Raw genomic sequence first — 22,945 nt, forward strand, 5'->3', positions numbered from 1 at the left:
TGCATTTTCAATTAGGGGCATATAGTACTATTGATGCTCCATTTTCCCCCTAATTACCCAGGTCACCCCTAACAGATCATCAACTAATTTATGGGTTTTGTTTGTAGCAAAGTTTAAAATCTAATAAGTGGGAATTGGCCCTTTCTTAAGTTATTTGACAACCCATTTTTAGCTTTGTATTTCACAAGGTACACATTATCTTCCTCTCTTTCATTTATAAATACTTTATCATTTCATCTCATCTTTATATTCTATATCTTATTTATTAAACCCTCTTAAGATGGAGTTGAGAGGGAAATAAATATGAGTCATTTATTCATTTTTTATTATGGTGTTTCATTGATACTTCCTCTTATATGAAGCAAACCTAACTAAAGGGGTAGGTCTTGGTCTTACCCCTTCATTAATGTAGTGGTTGGATTTCTTTCATATTCCTACCTTACATATTGATAACTATTTTATACGATACACATATAATGTGAGATTGGGTATATCTCATATCTTGCTAGTGACATGATAAAGACAGTGAACAATAATGAATAACTAAAAACTAAATCCACATATTTTTATTAAATAAAAATAGGTTTTATACAAGAGGTGAACCATTTACAAATAGATTTTATGAATAATTTGTAACTACAAATAAAATAAATGCAAAGATATAGTTCTAAAAAATTATTTAACACATAATGACAAAAATAACCTAAAAGTACAGCATACAAGGTACTTGCTCCATCAATAACTAGATGATTACTTACAAGACACTACACATTTATTTTAAAGGATCACTTAACCTAAAGCATTAAAAACCATGGGTTTTACTAGGTAAGTCTTTCATGTAGGATCCCTTAACCGACCAAAGTTAGAAATGTATTTTATCAAGGCTTGGATAACCTTCCTTATAACTAGTAACATGGTATAATAAATAAAAATATATTTTAGAGTAGAGAGATTATCCCTCAATGGAGAAACTAAATAAGTTTGAGTGTACCTAACTCTTCAAAGTATATTATTGAACAATACACAAAACCATTTTGCAACTATCAAATAAGGATTTTCTCTAAAAACTATGTAACTCACCTACATTCCATAGAGGTAATAAAAAAAAAGTGTTCCTTAGATATTAAAGAGCCACCCAAGAAAAGAGGGGGACCACAAGATTTAGAAAGGACTCCTAAAGATTATAATTGGCTTTAAAAATGAAACCCAAACCAAAAAGTGGTCATCATGAATATTTTTCCATTCACAAGTCTTAAATTCCTAGATAAAACCACTATCAACCTCTATAGGAGAAGAACCCATCTCCATTGGGAAAGAAAAGGGTGAAAATTTTTAGTAGAAAATACATCCTCATTACAACCCTTTGTTTAAGAAACCAATAATATGTGAAACCCTTGAAGAAAAAATTCTTAGCTCTCTTAAAAGGAAAATCTCTACCTCCATATATTCCTACCTTAGTAAGATCAACAAAGGAGGCAGAAAGAGGGAAAGAGAATAAAATCTAAATAGTAATCATGAGAAACTTTCTCACCTTTATAGAAGAAATTTTGAGCACTTTATGAATCATATAAGTAAGGGAGGAGTAAAATCCAAAAAATCCTAAAAAGATAAAAATAGCAAAGACTAAGAAAAAAAAGGTCATAAAGAAACAAAAACCATGAATGACAAGCTCCTTAGATCTAACAATAAATATAATCAAGTAGTAGGAAACACTTGACACAACAAGGCCCAAAGGTAAAAGACATAATTTTCTTTAGGCTATCACACTTAATCAGGGCAACTAATGCTAAAATATTCATAGCACATAACATGAATAGTTAGAAAAGCTATCATAGCTCAAATGAAATTCCATGAGAAACAACGACCCTAGAGTCAAAAGATTTTTAAAATACTCTAGACATCCACTAGAATAGCCAATGAAAAGGCATACACAAGATACCTAGCCCACTATTTGTAAGGAAGTCCAATTCCTACCATAGTAACATCAAATCCAAGAGTTGAAATAAAACAAAAAATACCAACTAGAGAAACAAGTTCCAAACCTCACCATCACACACAAGAAGTCAAAGAGAAAACATCGGCCAAAATCTAAAGGGTCTCTAATAGATCAAGAAATTAATATTAGCATGAATATAAAAGAGATAATGCCTTGTGAATAATTTATGAGATAGGGATAAATCCCACAAAAATGCATTTTGGGAACCCCAAAGTGCCAAGCTCATATAAGTTGCAGCTAGTCAACATGACAACAAAACAAAACCTAAAATACTAATGGCATAGAAGAAAAAAACTTTACACCAAAAAATAATACTTGAATCCTTGAACCTATAGAAGGTCCAACATGATCTTCGTTGCACAAAGCTCCCTTTTTACCAATGTAGATTTTAAAACTCTAGCATCTCTCTATTTCTCACTCTTCACCTCCTCTTCATTCCTTTAGCCTTACTAGTGGCATTTTAAACTATAACCACATGGTGACAGTACATTAAAGTTTGATTTTAAGTATAGTGCCAAAAGGCTTATATATACACTTAATCACTTATTTGGGTCCCAATTATAGTAAAAGTGGAATTGGTTTTGAAAACATTTTTTTCTCTAATGATTCAAGGGAAACAATGGGTTCAAAGAAAGCATTGATAATTTAAATTTATCATGGAGAGAATAATCCTCTTGCACACACAAACTCTAATGAAACCCTTCCATTCTTTATGCTTTTATGAACTCTCTTGTTCTATGTAAAGTTCTCATTTTATTATACAAAGAGAGTTTCATCAACTTTTTATTTTATCTATCATTTCTACACCTCCAAATGCCATTTCTCATAATTTTTGAAAACCAACAAATATGATGATGAATATCTACATCTCAATCTCACTACTTACCTTACCATAATATTTGTGAGGGATCTCAAAACCCTCACACATTATTGGATGGAGTATAAATGACACAGTTTAATTTTATGAGAGGCTCTTATTTTTTATATATTTTAATTTTTCTTATTCTTTTATATGTCACTTTCCTTCTTTTAAAAATTACTTTTAATTTTCTAATAATTGATAAGTGGGACATATTTTGGACAACATGTCAAAATGCGATATTGCTACTAGGATTCAACAATGTAATTTTCAAGTCAAACACATTAACCTACGTTTCATATCTAGTGGTTCACAATACAAGAGTGACTTACCTTTGTGACCATCACTAAGATGCAATGAGTGCAAAGTTTTCATTTATTCTTGTGAGAGATGAGATCTTGTAAACCACTACTCTTAAAATATTGGGTAGTGAGTTTAACTTATAAACCAAATAATTGAAACCCAATAGCATTATTAAAATTAATATTTATTATTGAAATGTTGGCATAAACGAGGCCAATGTACAGATATGAAATGAAACTTATAACTGTATTAATTAATAAGTCGTATATATTTAATCCATGCAAGATTTTACTTAATGTTAAATATCTTGAAAATTGATTATATTGAATTTTATTCTATAGATAAATTGTTTTCATATTAATGATGATAATGGGAGTTTTCATATTAATGATGATAATGGGACGGTTTAGATTCTTTGTAATTTATGAGTGGAGTTCTGTCACCGATTTGTCCCAATTTTGGAAACAATGAGCGTTACATTGTCTATTAACCTTAAAGGCTACATTAGCATGCATGGACTAGAATTCTTTTGGGCGGCCAAATATAGTCCAAGTCGTATAACCTGTCAGAGGAACGTTGCAAGAATATTCTCCATGCCTGTCCAAACCTTTAAAGCTGCATTACCATGCATATATGCTAAAGTTATTTTTAGGGCAAAGTATACTGTCAGCAATCTTTAATATCCGCTAGGAGAGTTGCATAACGGATAATATGAATAATTTGTCATTCATCTGCAACCAACAATAGAATGCCCAAAGTACGTCGTCCATACCATCCGAAGCATATAAATGTACCTTCACCCTATACAATATTACTCTACCACATTCTTCTCTTTGTGTTGTTGAGCTTTTTTTTCTTCGTGAAGTTATGGCAGAAGCAAATGCAAGAGAGCAGAAAGATGGTGAGATCTTCGGTTTGGATGGCAAGGAAATTGAAGAGAAAATGGTGGGTTCTAAAGACTCCAGTGAAGCAAATGATGCAGTGCAAGAGGGTTTGATAAAAAGTATTCTTCCGGGTGAAGTAATACCGGCGACAAGTGAAGAAGAGAAGAAGAATGAAGAGGAAAGCCATGAGGAGAAAACCAGTCTTGCAGATCCACATGTTAATGGAAATGTGGAAAATGTTCTTCCTCCAGCTGCGGTAGAGCTCAATGACCCAAATGGGAGTGAAGGGATAACGGATGAGAAGGGATCAATTATAAAACCCAATCTCACAAGCATATCTTCGTCTACTACTGTAACTTCTCTTTAACTTCTTAGCCCAGTTTGTTTAATTTGATTGTTTTGAACTATAGAACAATATTTTGAGAATCACAATTTAATTTCATGCTTTATATTATATGTTGGGATGTCTATATGCGCAGCTTATTGATGAGGAAGTGGGAAACAAAGAGAAGAATATGAAAGACGCTCTTAAGGAGAAGGCTGGAGAAAAGTTCTAGGACATCGTGAAATTAATGAAGCTGAAGACTTATAAGACAATAAAGAGGCTTGGAGGACAATAACCAACTAGCTATATATACCTCTATATATATTACGCCGAGATTAATCGTTCTCGAGGCGCCTATTTTTATTTAATCCCAAAGTTATTTTAATCGAAATTGGGATTAATGAAAATAAAAATAGGCGCCTCGAGAACGATTAATCTCGGCGTAATATATATAGAGGTATATATAGCTAGTGGCAGTCGCGGCGCAATAGGAAAAATATTTACTTTTTATTTTTTATTTTGATAAGGTTACTATAAAATTGTTAATTAATTTTTAATTAGAGTTGTATTAAGTTAGTATAAAATTATGCTTCAAAATATTTTTAAAAATTTAATATAAGGAGTTTAATATAGATTAAAAATATATTTTTTATTTTTGGGATATTGTAATGTAAAATGTTATAATCATACATAGATATATGGTTAGGGACAAAGTTACCATTATAGTTAATGTTAACCTTAGGATAGAATTAGGGTTAGGGTTAGCATTAGAGTTAGGGTTGGAGTTAGGGTTAGGGTTTGAGCTATGGTTAAGGTTAGGGATAGAGTTATGGTTATGGTTATTGCTAGAGTTATGGTTATGGTTTAGATTAGAGTTATGTTTATGCTTAAGGTTAGGGTTAATGTTATGGTCATGGTTAAGGTTAGGGTTAGAGTTATGGTTATCATTAGGGTTAGTGTTAGGGTTATAGTAAGGCTAACGTTAGGGTTAGGGTTAAGGTTTGAGTCAAGGTTAAGGTTAGAGTTTAAAGGGTTAGGGTTTGAGTTAGGATCAAAATTAAGGTTAGGGTTAAGGTTAGAGTCCAATTATGGTAGAGTCAAATCCAAAGTTAGAGTTATGCTCATGGTTAAGGCTAGGGTCAGACTTATGCTTATAGTTAGGGTTAGGGATAGGGTTAGAATCCAATTATGGTAGAGTTAGAATTAGGCTTAGAGTTAGGGGTAGAGTTATGCTTATGGTTAATGTTAGGTTTAGAGTAATGCTCATGGTTAAGGTTAGGGTTAGAGTCATCATTATGGTTATGGTTAGTGTTATAGTGGGGATAGGGTTAGGGATAGGGTTTGAGTCAAATATATCTTTTAATTTAATATAAGGAATTTAATTTAGATAAAAAAAAATTTTTTTTTGGGATATTGTAATGTAAAATGTTATAGTCATACATAGATATATGGTTAGGGACAAAGTTAACATTACAGTTAATGTTAACCTCAGGGATAGAATTAGGGTTAGGGTTAGCATTAGGGTTAGGGTTGGAGTTAGGGTTAGGGTTTGAGCTATGGTTAAGGTCAAGGATAGAATTATGGTTATGGTTATCATTAGAGTTATGGTTAAGGTTCAGATTAGAGTTATGTTTATGGTTAAGGTCAGGGTTAGAGTTATGGCCCTGGTTAAGGTTAGGGTTAGAGTTATGGTTATGGTTATGATTAGGGTTAGGGTTATAGTAAGGCCAGGGTTAGGGTTAGGGTTAAGGTTTGAATCAAGGTTAAGGTTAGAGTTAGGGTTAGGGTTTGAGTTAGGATCAAAATTAAGGTTAGGGTTAGGGTTAGTGTCCAATTATGGTAGAGTTAGATCTAGAGTTAGAGTTATGCTCATGATTAAGGCTAGAGTTAGAGGAAGGGTTATATTTAGAAGTTTTCTTATGGTCACAGTTATATTTAGGAGGGGAGTAAGGGTTGGGATTTTAGATTATATTTATTATTATATAAGGTGCCCTATATAATAATATGTATATTCCCACGCTCATGGATAAGGTTAGGGAAAGAAGTAGGACCATGGTTATTAGTGTTACATTTAGAATTTCATTTAGGAGGGCATTGTGTGCTATTTTTTCCCCCTATTCAACCCATCACTGATGTTTGATCTGAGAGACCTTAAATGGGATAGGTTCTTTGCAGAGGGTTAACATCGCTAAATTTGGCGGCTAACATTTTGTGTTGGCTCGATTTCTTCATTGACCACACTGGATCATTTTTTCTTGGTTGGGTTGATTCATGCTGCGAGATTCGATAACTCTTATTTCTTCGCGAGCTATCTTCCCATCTTCCCAAAAGTGCAAGATGTTGCCATGCATTCCCATTCTAACTTTTCTTTATACGCTAGTGTCTTCGAAACACTCTAAAGCCTAGAATTGCACAAGATGCTACCATGCATCTCCATTCTGATGCATCGTCATGCTACATTGTTTCTTCAATTCTCTGAAGCCCAAAATTGCATCATGCTACCACGCATTGCCTTTCCAACATTTCCTCACTCCACAATTCTTTCATGAGTCTTTGAGACCCAAAATTGTGCCACATGGAGGGGGTTCACACCTTTTGTGCTATCTTCTTCGTTTGTTGGGAGGAATCTCTTCACTACATCTTAATCATCCATTGGAAATAAAGCCAATCTTGATCGACGAATGTGACTTAATCCTTCATTGGGAGGAGTTTCCTTGTTGCATCTCAGTCATCCTTTTTGAGGGGAGAATCTACATCGACGGTTGTGATTTAATCCTTCATTGGTGAGGATTCACGATGCATCTATGCTGTCTATTTCGAGAGGAAGACCTTCATTGATGACCATCATTCATTTTTGGGGAAACCAAATTCCCCCTTGGGATCAACCTTGCATTTTTTGTGGAAGGTTAAGACATCATGTTATCTCTTTTCATAGTTTTTTGCTAGCAACATGAATGTCTTTCCTCTTCTTTCCATGAGTCTCCATTCTAGCGCCTCCTTACGCTGCATTGTTTCTGCAATGCTCTAAAGCCCAAAATTGCGTCATGCTACTACATGTCACCTTTCTGACATTTCCTCACTCTGTAGTGCTTTCACGAGGCTCCAAGACCCAGAATTGTGCCATGTAGTGGGGGTCCCCACCTTTTGTGCTATGGTTACAATTTAGATTTTAGGGTTATGGTTAGAATCAAGGTCAATTCTAGAGTTTATAGAATATTTAGAGTTAAGATTAGGGATTAAATATACATGAGGGTTAGCATTGGATTGTATGATAATTAAAGTTAGGATTATAGTTAGATATATCATTTAGATTAGGTTTTAGTCAGGGTTTAATTAGACTTAAGATTAGGGTGAGGATCAAGGTGAAGTCTATATTAGGGTTCATATCATGGTAGGATTGAAACTAATGTTAGGGTTAACATTGAAATTATGATTAGGGGTAAGGTGAAGATTTATATTTGGTCATGATTGTGGTTTGTGCTAGGATTAGGGTCTAAGCTATTATTAATTTTATGATTGTACCTTTAGGGTTAGGGTTTTGTTTAAGTTTATGATTATGGTTACAACTATGGTTTATGGTTCAAGTTTAAAGTTGGGAATGTGATTAGGATCAGGGATTAGTAAATTTTTTAAGAGTTCGGTTATAGGTTTACACCATGGTTAGGACCTTGGGACTGGATTTAGAGTTTAATATCATGGTTATCCATATAGGTAGGTTTAGGATTTTGATCAATATTTTGGAGTTTGTTTTTACATTATGGTTAAGGGTTAGATTTTAGGGTTAGGACTATAACCAATATTAGTGTGTAGGTTTTTGGTTTAGATTATGGTTTGGACTAAGATTTTCATTATGATTAGAGTTTAGAATATCAATAGGGATATGTTTTAGTGCTATAATTATAGTTTAATGTTGGATTATAGTTATATTGTACATCATTGTTGGGGCTAGGGCTAAGGTAGGGGTTGTTGTTAGGGTTAACTAAGGATGACAATTAGGATGGTTTATCTTTTCAAGTAGAAAAAAAACTCATATTGATTCAAAAACAAAGAAATTATACTTCGAAAATATTTTTCTATGTCATAATAGATTCATTTATTTTAATTATTGTATTAGTTAATTAGTTGTTTGATGTTTCAAAGTAAACATGGCTTATTTTATTTAAATTTAAATAATATTATTGTTTTGAATTGAATTTAGCTTAATTGTTAATGATCATATTTATATTTCTAATATTAACTCCAATTTGATCAAAGACCAAATATATTTTTGGTATTTTTGTAAAAAAACTTTCTTAACACTTCCCTATTTCAAAGTTAATAAAATATCATTTCTATTGTCTTAGATTTGAGAGTAAGTATATTAAATAAGTAATAATAAATGAACATTATGATTAATATATTTCTAAAATAAAAATATATTACTTAAAAACTTGTTTACTTTAAATGAATAAAGTACTCATTTACTTGTAAATTTTAAAAATAGAAATTAATCTACATATATATAAAATATTTATTCTTTTTCCTATTTGCATAAATATTAATTAAAATCTAAACTTTAATCTACATAAATATTTTTAAAATATATATCCATCAATAAATAGTTTAGAATAAAGTCAAATCTAAAAATTAGACACATATAGAATCTTTTTAATTTCTATATACATGTTTTTCTAATTTATTTCTACAAACATGCAACTGATATTTCTATTATCCATTTTTTTCCATTTAAAAAAAATCTAGATGTAAATAGAATTTTTTTAGATGCATGCAATCTTTCTAATTTTTTCTAAATACATATATTAACATTTCTATTTTATATTTTATTTTTACATTATGGTTATTTCAATCAAAATATGTAGATGTAAATAGAATTCTTTTCAAAAAGATTTATTTAAATTTAAATAATATTATTGTTTTGAACTGAATTTAGCTTAATTGTTAATGATCATATTTATATTTCTAATATTAACTCCAATTTGATCAAAGACCAAATATATTTTTGGTATTTTTGTAAACGAACTTGCTTAACACTTCCCTATTTCAAAGTTAATAAAATATCATTTCTATTGTCTTAGATTTGAGAGTAAGTATATTAAATAAGTAATAATAAATGAACATTATGATTAATATATTTCTAAAATAAAAATATATTACTTAAAAACTTGTTTACTTTAAATGAATAAAGTACTCATTTACTTGTAAATTTTAAAAATAGAAATTAATCTACATATATATAAAATATTTATTCTTTTTCCTATTTGCATACAAATTAATTAAAATCTAAACTTTAAACTACATAAATATTTTTAAAATATATTTCCATCAATAATTAGTTTAGAATAAAGTAAAATCTAAAAATTAGACACATATAGAATCTTTTTAATTTCTAGATACATGTTTTTCTAATTTATTTTTACAATCATGCAACTGATATTTCTATTATCCATTTTTTTCCATTCTAAAAAAATCTAGATGTAAATAGAATTTTTTTAGATGCATGCAATCTTTCTAATTTTTTCTACATACATATATTAACATTTCTATTTTATATTTTGTTTTTACATTATGGTTATTTCAATCAAAATATCTAGATGTAAATAGAATTCTTTTCAAAAAATCTAGACGTATATAGAATTCTTTTAATTTTTTACATACATAAAATCTTTCTAATTTTTTTCTACATACATAAAAGAATAATTTCTATTTTCTATTTTTTATTTTCTATTTTAAAAAAAAAGCTATCATAAAGATTGATAAAAAAATTGATTGCATATGCATTCTTTATTTTGTGCACTAAATGCACAAAATAAACTATATAGATTAAAACTTCCTGTGTTGGGTATGAGAATATACAATAGAAATATTAGTTAGCAAGAATAGTTGGCCATAAGCAATCAAATCTGCCTTGCCACTGGAAATAGCTTCGTTACCATCATCCCGATCATAACCCCCTGTAGCCAAAAATGTTCCCTTGAATGCTATTCTTATGGGAATCAGGCTCTTTTCACTCGCTATTGTCGTCTGCGAATTATCAATCTTGGGCTCAAAGAAATGAGCGTACAATATCTTATATTTATTCAGAGCCTCTGCCATGTGAAGTCCCAGTGCCTCTGGATTTGAGTCATATGCTTCTGCATGATCCGAAAATGGAGAAAGCCGAATTCCCACATGCTCTGCTCCGATTTCCTCCACCACTGCTTCCACAACTTCAAGTGCAAATCTGCAACGATTCTTCAATGTTTTGCCATAGCCATCTGTTTGATCATTCACGCTATCCTTCATGAACTGGTCCACAAGGTACCCATGCGCCCCATGGATCTCAACACCATCAAACCCTGTTCGTAAAAGGACTAATTATGTCAACAAAAGGAACATTCTCTTCTTCAAACCAAGATAGATCAGAATAAAGAAACATACCTGCATCTATTGCATTCCTGGCAGCATTTCGAAAATTAGCAACTATATTGGGAATTTCCTCTGTTTTCAGAGGCCGGGGAGGAAAGAAATCTGCCACATCCTTTCGGTTCGGAAGAGGGATCTTTCCAGAGATTGGTTTGCTTGTGGAGGAAACTGGAGATTGGCCATTAGGCTGATAATCTGCATTCCAATGCACCCATTAAATACACAATACACTGTTTGTTGTGGAGGAGAGCCAACCAAATTGAAATTAATTAAAATTGAAATCTAAATCAAAGTAGAATATTAAAACTAATTTTGAATTTCAATTTACATCCACATCTAAATCTAAATGAAAATGTAAATAAAAAATAGAAATCTCACCTGCAAAAATGTTACTCCAAAACTTCAATTTACTCCTATTCAAAAACTCCAATCTAATCCTCCAATAACCTCCACCTCTTCCTTCCTGCAAAAACATAAAATGAAAATGAAATGAGGAGCCTTGGTTTTATAACTTCTGAGAGGCTCCTCATATCCCCCAACAGACGTCTCTTCACATTCCACGAATTTGTTTCAAATTCCCCCACTCCTCGCAAAAAAAAAGCATGAATGTGCATGCAAAATTATATTTAACAAAAAAAAAAATCATATTGAAATTATTTCGCCCCTATTTTTTCGAGCCCTATTTTTTCGGGTCCTACTTTTTCGGGCCCTACTTTTTCGGGCCTATTATTTTGGCCTCCATTTGGCTTCCTATTATTTCGTCCAGCTATTATTTTGGGAATTCTTTTTTAATATTTAATTTGGAAGTTTGTAACTGCTCCCAATTCTTTTTTATTGACAGGAATCTTGGCATATTCTCGTGCTGGGCATTTGTGCTGCCATTGTATAGAACGCCTCTCGGCGTAAAGAACGCCTCTCGGCGTAAAGAACGCCTCTCGGCGTAATAAAACTTTTAGAAGTGATAATGTAATGACTGGACATGATGTTACGTTCATTTTTGGAGTTTTTATGTGTGGTTTGTGTTATTTCTGGAATAATAACTTAATAATATTTATGTTCTCTTGTACTCAATTTCTCTTTAGTGTAACATTCTATGTTGAATGTCCATGTACTATTGAATCTATTTATTATATTATTTTCAAATATTAATTTTATTTTAAAATATTATTGACATTTATAAATTCATAATCAATTATATTAGATGTTTATATTACAATTTACATTTATCAATTTGGAAAGGTAAACTTCCTTTTTGAGTCTACCAAAAACAAAGCTTCGACAAGTACGGGCAAAATAGTTAAGATTTAAGAAAGGCTCTATGGTTAGGCAGCTGCATAAAATCTCTATTTACAATATTTTGTTAATAGTTTGTTCTATACATTGGGAAAGTTGGTTATAAATAGGGTTAGGGCACAACGTGTTTTGTAATATATAAATCTTAAAATATATGCAGGAAAATAATACAAGTACATGATTTCTCTATGTTGTCATAGGAGTAGTTAGTAGGGATGATGGTACATATAATGGGAACTAGAAGAGTTTTCAGCTAAATATAATATTTAAAGATTACCTAGTACTAAGCTCGTGCTTGATTGAATAATGGTTAAGGTTTGTATCTGAATACAAGTAAATGATGATGAATTTGAGATGCATTACAATAGGGCTTAGCATCTTATGGTTTTAAAAAATAAAAAATAATGAATGATTGTAAGGAGGCTCTATCCAAAGGAAACTATAAAAGAATAGAATTTTTTTTATATGAAAATGTAAAAATTCTGTTTATATGAATGGCTTCATATGAAATTTTATCTTGCTATTGGTTTGGGACAGAAATTGTCACTCTTAAACATTACAAACTAAAGAGATTAAGAAGAAAATTAAGCTTCAAAAAAATAAGTCAACTTTGAATATTTAACACTTTATGTTTTGAAATGAATCTTAGTATGTGATGTTTAAGTTATCCAAATGCTAACTCTATTTAATGAAATAACCCAAAAATATAACAAAAGTAGTAAAATAAAGTAGAAAGGTATTATCAATTCTCTATATTGACTTCTGTTGATATGAAGCTTGCACTTGTTTCCAAAGAAGCTAAAGGCTAGATAAATTTCATTCACAATCTATATTCGCCATTTCTTCAACATATTCTACAAATGAAATGAAAATACTTTTTAGATTAATCAATCACTTTTCATTCAGCCAATCAATTTACATGAAACTTATGCATAGGTTTATATAGCCTTATGTAATATCGAGAACTTGCAAAAAATTTAAACAACCTTTTTATACAAACTATTATGGAGTGTGTTGATTGGCATTGTAGATGTTGTGTAGTTGCTTTCGCACATATCTACAAAACAATTCTGGGGCTGTTGGAAATGTTGTTTATCCCCCATGCAAAAAGTAATGAATGGTTTGGACAAGTAGCAAGGGTGTTGGACATTTGACAATTAGGATGGTATATGTGGTGTTATCGAAGCATAAGTATCAAAGACAAGTGTCTATCATCTAAAAATTAGAGCTTATACAATCAACAATTATAACACAATTTGAAAAATCAATCATGCATCATCTATTTGGCTGATGGGGAGTAGTCTTCCTTTTATATGTAGCTGCTAGACATGTACTACAAGTCATAGATTTTGTTTGCCAAAATCTAGGAGAAGCTTTTGTCTTGGTCTTTCGCTGGTGATTTCATGGGATTATATAAAATAGCTGCAATGGCAGCATCTTGCAGAAAAATAAAATAGTATATTTCTAGAAGATTATAGTGTTTTGATTGTGCAAAAATGGCAGTTTCTTGGGTGCGATCTATCGTGCTTATCAATTTTAAGGCTGAGAAAGGTAAAAGGTATATGCTTATATTGAGATGATCATGGTTAAAATAAATTATGCTGAAGATACAATATTTAACATATTATATATACACTACTACACGCTAGCTCCATTAAAGACGTTAGTTAAAGACAAAATATCAAATTTGTCTTTAATAAATTTTTTATATTTAAATTATTTTAAGTCTTTTAAATAAAGACAATAGAGAAACTCGTGACCTTTTCTAAAATTATTGATTGTTATGGCGCTCATTAGCCTAATTCGGTTTAGGCATTCTTAACAAGGCATCATCCGTAGTTCTGAACAGGGCATCATCTGCAGATTTCAACAAAGGCAAAAGTTCGGTTCCTCATGGATATGATTGGAAGTCATGAGAGTTCCTAAGTTATATCACAATTTTTTCCTTGATCTATCATACCCTCGCGCCATTGGCAATTCTCAATAGAAGCAAAAGGGTTATCATCATGGATATGATTTGAAGTCATGAAGAGTTCATCATTTATATCACATTTTTTATCCCGATCTATCATGCCCTAACTGTCGGTGCATTCAACTAGAAAGATTCTGATAAGCATAATAAACAGGTAAATACCCTAATGATCTCTTGTAAGTTTAATCGTTTCTGCTCCATTTCCTCTGTATTTGCATTATACTTTTCTAGTTTGGCACAATTAATATGGTCTTTGGGATTTTGGGTTTTCAATCTAACAGAAAAAGATCGCTTAGGCTAGAAAACATCAACTGCTAATAGCCTTGGACCATCTCAAACACATTAACTGAGGTAAGACACTTTTCGTGGCTGCATAATATATTAATAAGCTTTCTTTGTTTTTATATGCCCTACTGTGTGCGATATCCTGATCTTTTAATGATTTCATTGAGATTGTAGGTTTTACAATGTTTTGCCCTAATTTGACGTGGTTCCTTACCATTTATCTCTCCGCTCCATGGATCGTCCTAGGGTTTTGATGCATCAAGCATTGCTTTAGGCCATGCTGAATTTTTTCTTTCTTGTATGAAAAGTCTGATCTCAACTCTACAGAATACCTTTATCGCTGCTCACTCCTCCTAGATCTGTGAAAGCGGCAGTGAAGGTGATAGTAGTTATCAGAGTTGCGACTATTGATAACCTTTGAACCGATTCCTTATGGGAGTAGTTGTCTTATGTTTTGTTTTCTCACTTATTCTCAATCCCATTTGCATTCTTAGATAAGCTGATTTCATTTTCAGGGATGACTCCAAATTCATCCTCAGATAAACTATGACGCAAGCCTTGAAGCTACTTTCTCCCTTAATAATCTATAGGAGAATAAACCACCGAGCTACTGGAGAATCTAAACATTAGTATTAGCAATCTCTTCACAGATTTGTTCTAGAATTTTGATTTGCTTCTTCCTTGATCTGATTTTTTTTAATATGTCTGGATGATGTCAACTGATCATTCCCTTACACAATAATTCCATAGTATCGAATATAAATTTCCATAGTCTTTTTGTATGATATACAGTTGTGATGCATCCTCTACTTTGACTATTGGTGATAACCATTTTGGAATTCCAATCACAACTCCTTAGATATGGTTTGTTTACAAGTAGTTCTTAAAGGACACCACTGAAAATCCTATTTTAAGTTCATTGTCTCAATTCACAACTCTAGTTCTACCTAGGTTTTACGGCACGCATCAAATTTCACTTCAATTTTGGGAAAGCTCTTCCTGGATCCTTCTCTGTAAACCCACAGTGCGAATGTAGGACCTAGGCTATATTTAGATCTGAACATATCCGAACCCATAGTTGGGCTCGACCAAAATCAAACCCTTATTTGGGCCAGACTAGACTAGGAACCTGGTTTTCTAGGGAAGAATTTGGTCAACTTATACCATTGTTTTATAAAAATTACATAGCTCTGGTTCACTTTCATGTTTTGACAGGTTCGGAATGTACTGAAATACATTTTTACTTTATGGAATTTATTTGCATAAAATTTTCATCATTTTGCCTACCTTCTAGTTACATGTTTGATGAAATACAAGTGTGAAAAACTCAATCTCTTGAAATCTAGGAATTGTGTTTTTTCTGTCAAGTTTATTTTTCATGTCTCTTTTATTTGAGTTCATAATTACATTTTGATTTTTTTTATGGACTAAGGCTACTTGTTCATAGTTTCTATCATCTGATTTGATATTCATCATTTAACATAGCGAGTTTGGTCAAACCAAAAATTCTAGTTCTGATTAACACAAGAATTTTGTGGGTTTTTTCCTTATTAGAACCCTTCAAGTCTGTCTTTTTATTTTCACCTTCGGGCAAATAGTTGAAGAAAATTTTCAAACTTTATTGGTTGAACATGAAAACTAAACCAAACGTTTTGTATGACTCAAATTAGGGCAGATCAACATACATTTGGCATTCTTCCATGGTAGTCATCACTCCTCTTAGGTGCTATTGAAGGTGATCAACTGATTGATTGATGAGACTGGTCTTACATTCAAATTAGTTTTAGCCGATGAAGTGAAAGCCTTAATTTACTGTAATTAGGTTATGGATAATTGTAACTATGTTTGTGTAGAGCTACCTATTTTACATCCCCATTTGGGTACCGTAGAGATCACAAAGCCATGCTGGGGATGTCTTGATATGCACTTTGATGAAACATAAAGAGTTCATTTTACCATTTTTTTAGGAGCTTTAAATGTTATAGGGTGTTGTTGATCCTGTCTAATTATGAAGTTTCTCGATCCAGAGTCATCTATTCAGTATCTAATGTTTCTAAAACCTTACATTGCAAGAATTTTTGTTGATGATAATGTTTGTTTTGTGTTTTAATAAATTTGTCCAGCTTCTTTTGATAAGAAATGAGAATCTTTCTATAATAACCCACTTAGCAAAGTAGCAATATAAGGATGAAATTTGAATAATTGATTAATTACCAAGAGTCATTTATCGTAAGGTAATGCAATATAGTTTAGCCTAGAATTTTTTTTGAATATATTGTTATCTAAATAACATTATAATTTCATGTTGTGATATATGATAAAGTTATGAACTATTTTGACTGCAGCAATATTGAATGTTATTGTGATACTAATATTAAAATAAAGGTTCAGTACATCTATCATTTTCATAGCTTTCTTTCCTTGTGCAGCCGTCAATGCTTGTGGTTCTTGATGTGCAAGATGTGTACACCCCTCTTCAGATAGAGGTCATCGTCCCAATTTTTGAGGTTTATGTTTCTATGCTGTCGAGTTCTTTTGAATTTAAAATGTTATACCATTTTTTCCAAGCATAACTTTTCAACCTTTTTTCTGTAGGACACATTGACCTTATCCACTGTTGGACAATCTCAACTTTAGTTCTATAGGACACATTAACCTTATCTGTTGTTATTGGACAATTTAATCTATTTCATGAAGTAAATATTGTTCTTAACTAAGCCATCCAATTAGAGATGGCTTTTGTGACATCCCAATAATTTTCTATTTCTTGGTTGACATCCCAATTTACTTGTCTGAGGTTTTTCAATTAATATGATCTATTATTTGAGTTCATGTTGGTCAACTATATGTCCTATCTAGTTTTTCTGGACTGAAATGATTTGCATTATTGCATATGCAACCCCTAAACTCCCCCAAATTATACTTCTTTTCCATACAACTAATCAACCTCCCTCCATTCCCCATGCATTTTTCTTTCTTAGCCTCAAAATCTAAAATGCCCAACATAACACTAGATTATGGATACTTTAGGATCCATCTGATTGATTTGTCCAAAGTATCCCGAGACTTAGATTAGATGATATGTTGAGTATATTGGAGCATCTAGAAGTGACCTAGCACTTTCTCTAGTTTCTCAAATACAGCCTCATGAATCATCATGAATTGGTTGCTTAGACCATGCATTTGCATCAACAATGTTGATAATCATGTTTCTATCCTCTTCATCTAGTAGTAAGAAGAGGAACACAACCTACTCTTCTCTTGATTCAACTACACACCATTAATGTGTGCCGAAGTAAAAATGCATTCCTTTTGTGTTGTTCAATTCCCCTTTCAGTAAATTTTGTGAGCCCTTTCCTACATGTTCTTATCAAGAGGAAGCCTATTCCTATACCAAATTCTACTATCCTATATAGCTTTTTTTTGCCTGAGAAAATCTCCATTATTACCTGTGTAGCCCCTAAAATCCTCTAAATTATGCTAATTGGTGAAATATCACTTTCGCACTTTTGCAGAGAACACACCAGCTTGGGCCACTCATCTTTGTTCTATGTACCTGTCTCTTGTAAGGACACATTTGTTCAAAATGGTCCAAAGAAAAGCACTTGCTTTCAAAAGAAATCTATTAATCCAAAAAAGCTTTATTGGGTAGTCGTCATTATTCTGCGTGTTACTAGTAGATATTGTCATCGTGTAGCTCAAGTGGGCTTAGTATTGGCCTAATATGGTAGCACACCATTGAATCTCAAGAGTAGTATTAGTGATCTCTTCACAGGTTTGTTATTGAATTTTAATTTGATTCTTCCTTGATCCGAATAGTTTCAATGTTTTCCTATACCATCCTACCTTGAATGTGTACTCCGTCAATATAATGTTGCACATTCTTCACCCAAGTTTGAAGTAATATCTCTTTTAATACTATAGGAATCCATCCCACAAGTCAGCCCAAAAGTTTGTTCTCCAATTATTCACCCACAAGTTGGATAATTTATAATGTTTATCGACAATCTCACTCGAACCTTAATACAATTGAACTGCTATTACTAAATGCCAAAGTGAGATTCCTACTTGGATTGAGACTATCCAAATACTTGTTTTACATGATTTGGCACCACAATTTATTAGGGTATTTGAACACCTTTCAAGCCAATTTGGCACCTAATGCATTGACTTTCTTACTTTATATCTTTAATTCGCACCCCACCATATTCAAATGGTTTAGTCACCTTGTCCTAGTGCACCAATGAGAATCTTTTTCTTTCATTCATCCCCTACCAATAAAAATTCTTTCAACCTTCTTTCATTTTAGAAGACTCCTGCCAATCAAGACATGATATATATATATATATATATATATATATATATATATATATATATATATATATATATATATATATATATATATATATATATATATATATATATATATATATATATATATATATATATACACATCACCCCTGTAACTGCTTTTACCATGATTACTTGATTGATGAGTGACAACCATCTCCACTTCCACATATTAGTGTCACCCAATTCTTTTCTATTACATTATTTCATAATGACGTTTTGGCAACCCCACTGAAAAATGAAGCCCTCAAATGTTTAGCTAGAGTGGTAATACGAAATAAGTGTTGTCCTTGTATTGATGCTAAATTTGTCCTGAGCTCAATCACTGTTCTTTGCAAAACTAGGGTACATTACAGCTCCCCGCTACTCTTCTATTATCAGCAACCAATCTACCTACCCTTTGGTGGGGGCGGGGCCGAGTAGGAGAGCAACTCTTTATGATGCTGATGAAGAGTATAGCTTGACAACTTCACCCAAAAGAAATAGAATAAAAAATTAACAAGGCTAATCAATGTTGTATTTATACAAGAAAAACTAGGGATGATTATGTGCAGCTCACAAAATCATTATAGATCTCCAGCCCAAGAAATGAATATACAAATGAAATTTAAATAGCCATGAAAAAAAAATGCTGATAACAATACGAAAATCACTGAAAAATGTCATTTGTTTCGTTTGTGACAAACAAATGATGTCTTCCCATTGAGGGTGAACTATGCATTCTTAAGTGCAACCATATGATAAACTTGTATATTAGTACAGATCCATGACTTTGCAATAAAGTAAACTATAAAAAAATTATATACATGCCATGCATGAGGCCCTCTAAATATGATTGAGGTAAAATAGGAAATATTTTGACCATATATCAACCCAACCCCTCTCCATGGAACCCCATCCTAAGAAACTAGAATAAACTGGAATTTGGTAAATATTATAGTTTTATCCTTTTGGATTTATAAAGATAGCATCCCCAATTTACGGCCTCACCAGTATTAGATTGTGGGGTAAATTTGGCAGGTTCTAAATATCAATCTTATTTATTCATGTCAATTGTCATAATTTGGTGAATGAAGTGAATTCAAAGGAAGCTCATTAACACTTGTTTAATGTGTTTATTGGTTTAAAGGGAAAGAAAGGATATGAAAAATTCACATGAGAACAATTTAGATCGATCCTTATATGCTAAAAAAATGGTTACGATTTAATGGTCCTAGCTGCCTTAGCTAGGGATCTATTCTAAACAATGAAGGAAAAAGGTGAAAGTAAGTGTACTCAGAGTATGCATTCATTGGAATCTGTGCCAGCTTCTACAGCAGCACATGAAAGACACTTCAATAAATCACCATGGTGTATCAGACAAAATTCAAGGAGTGATCTGAAACAACTTGCAGAGCTAACTATTAGTATAATAGATGATGAATCTAAATCATGGGATGAAAATATACATGTGGATACAGGCCATTAGTTTGATTCTTTTAGAATTCACCATGATTATTGTGCATTAGATCAAAACCCTCCAGCAAATAGAGCTTTGTGATTGCCCTAACTCACACTTATCTAACTTGATAAGATAGCAACATTGACAAAAATTTTTAGTTTTCACAACTATCATCAGTCATTGGAAACCACAGATATTGGATATGTAGCACAAACTTGTAGTTGGCTTGGGGACCTTGGAAATATTAGCACTGGGTTTAAAATAGAATTATTTCTCATCTATTTTTAAAAGTTGGGAGACAACATTTTTTTTTGGGGCTCTTTTGGCTTTAGAAAAATTCTGTGGTGTTGTTTTCCTTAAGACATTTGGTGCCTTTGTGGTAATAAAGGTTCTCTATGTTTATTGGGGTACATTTCATTATGTTGACACTATTGTGCCAATAAGACTTGGTCAAATGGAGTTGCCACTTCATGATCTAGTTGTTGTTGGTTTTTTGATGTATTTTTTAGTGTCAACTTCATTGGTGCATTCCTTGCGGTCTCAGGGTTGATTCTTGATAGGAAAAGTATAACATAGTTTTGTTTTAAAAACAAATTTGTGAGAATCCAATCTGGACTGGAGAGCAAAAAACAAAGCTCTCTCTATGGAAGAGTAATAATATGTAAAGAGAGAAACATGGAAATAAGACATTTCTGCATTTCATAGAGAAAGTTGTACTCGGTTGCATATGAGTTTGTTTGTTTTAAATATTGCTCATTAAAATGAAAGAGATCAGTTTCATTATTGGCTGTGTTGATGACAAGTAAATCTTTGGGAGTAATTGAATCTATCCCCAATTAACTTAGTTTTTAGATTGCTTCCTACGTTATGGATTGGGTAATTAATGGGGTGCATGTTATTACATTACCTTATAATTTTCTTGTCATTGTTTTGGACAACAAAATCTGTCATAAGAAATCTGAAATGTTCTTTGATTTGGGCTGCACACAATGAGACTTTCTTAGCATTTTCTTGGCATCTAATATTATGGTTTTGGCTGCAAAAATCAATGTTAAAAAAATCTGGAAATACTCTTTTATTTAGGGCTGCATAATTGACTTCCCCTTGATTATTAGAGATTGATTTTGTTCGCTATGGAATGGGCTGAGTGGATTCTTTAAAAATATTCATTATACTTGTTATGGGTGCTTAGATCTTTTTTGTTCTTTGAAAGAGGTCCAGATTAAGCAAACAGAATGTCAATATCTTTTTTGGCCCCTGTATGATCTAGTATTTTGATTTTAGGTTGAGCTGTAAACCATTCTAATTTTATTTGACATTGTAAGAATGGAGAATGTTGACAAATTGAAAATATCATGTTGTAGTGTCTAGAGGGATTCAACCACTTACTAGATTGTCTTGTTCAACCTTTCAAAGTAAAGATCTTCAAACATGCACGCATGGCCTTAGAGATGCTGAGATCATAGAAAGTGGAACCGTTTGTAAGTTATTTTATATCATTTTTTGTGTGGTTAACATCACCTCATGGGATTTCCTTCGACGGTTATCTCAGATGTCATATTCAGACATGAATTCCTTGTTGTGATACAACATACAACCTGTTGGGATGCATCATACCATTAATTGGATGTGTTAGATTACCCAATTCAACTTTCAAGATTTTTATATTTGAAGCATTTAACATGCTTCTTGGGGAATTGAACTTTGGTGTTCATTAGGAAAGCCTCAATGATTTATTTTTTGTGCTCATTTTAATTGACATCTCATGTTTTAAAAATCAGTTTTTATTGTTAGAAAATATTTCTTCTGTGCATGTTAATTTAATTCACTGAATTCATACTTCTTTGTTTAGAGGCAGGGCAACTATGTGAATGAACAGGAAAGTGTTACACACATATATATGAATATGCATTATCTTCTTGGTCTTAGCAAAATGAGTTGTAGATACAACAGTTTAACCAAGAAGAACTAAATATAGAGGAATAGATGGTGGTTCAATGCAAGGGCTGAACATTTCAAAGGATTAGCAAAATACATATTCCAATTCACTGTATGTATCCATATCATAGGTTCCAATTAGTTGATTGTTATCTCAAATTGAGTCATTAAATCTCACCATTTTCATGCCATGTCTTCCTCAGCACTATCATTCCTTCTCTAAGATTCTTGTCCTCTTAAAGCTTATGATAGGTATAATTCCTCTTGTCCCTTTTTTGGAATTTCCTGTAGCTTTTGAAAAAATTGTTTTTTGTTTTTTTAGAATAAGGCCAACATTTTTCCATCTTCAACTTTGACTTTCACTATCTTGATTTTGCATGGGAAATTAATTCCCAGATTTTTTTCTATGTAAGGTCTAGTGTAAGGGTAATCTGCATGACAATATAGACAAAGATGAGTTTTTTAGATGACTCAGTGAGTTTCTTTTTTGTTCCTTGAAAACAATCCTGATTTTGTTGTTTTCACAAAAACCAAATAATTTCATTGGTTAGAACTTGCCAAAAAAATATTAAATTCTTATTCAACTCTTTAACAAAATCAGACTAGAGTTCATGCAATGAAAATTTGTCGAGTCATTAACAAATATTGTTTTTCAGAAAGTGGTTATCATGATAAATCTATGGTCCTTTAAGAAATAATTTTTTCCAGCTAGGGCCTCAATGTTGAAAGATCTTGTATCTTATGCAATCTAAACATCTTTGAACATTGAGGTCAACTGGAACAGATTATTCTTAAAGGAGCATAGACTTTTCATGATAACCTCTTTCTGAAAAATTATATTTGTTTGTGATTACAAGAAAAATGTACTTAAATGAATTGTATTTTCAGTGGTTGTGT

The 22,945-nt window shown here is 32.0% G+C and overlaps 2 pseudogenes; one reads left to right on the top strand and one right to left on the bottom strand.

Moving 5' to 3' along the window:
- Window positions 1–10,187: 10,187 nt before the first annotated feature.
- LOC149545215 (putative 12-oxophytodienoate reductase 11 pseudogene) lies at window positions 10,188–11,322 on the bottom strand (annotated as a pseudogene).
- An 8,540-nt stretch (window positions 11,323–19,862) lies between these two features.
- Window positions 19,863–20,660, top strand: LOC149545216 (uncharacterized; annotated as a pseudogene).
- The last annotated feature ends 2,285 nt before the right edge of the window (window positions 20,661–22,945 follow it).

The sequence above is a fragment of the Cupressus sempervirens genome, chromosome 7 (genome assembly GCF_028749045.1).
Source record: "Cupressus sempervirens isolate cs-2001-9-10 chromosome 7, ASM2874904v1, whole genome shotgun sequence".
In the NCBI taxonomy this organism is placed as follows: Eukaryota; Viridiplantae; Streptophyta; class Pinopsida; order Cupressales; family Cupressaceae; genus Cupressus; species Cupressus sempervirens.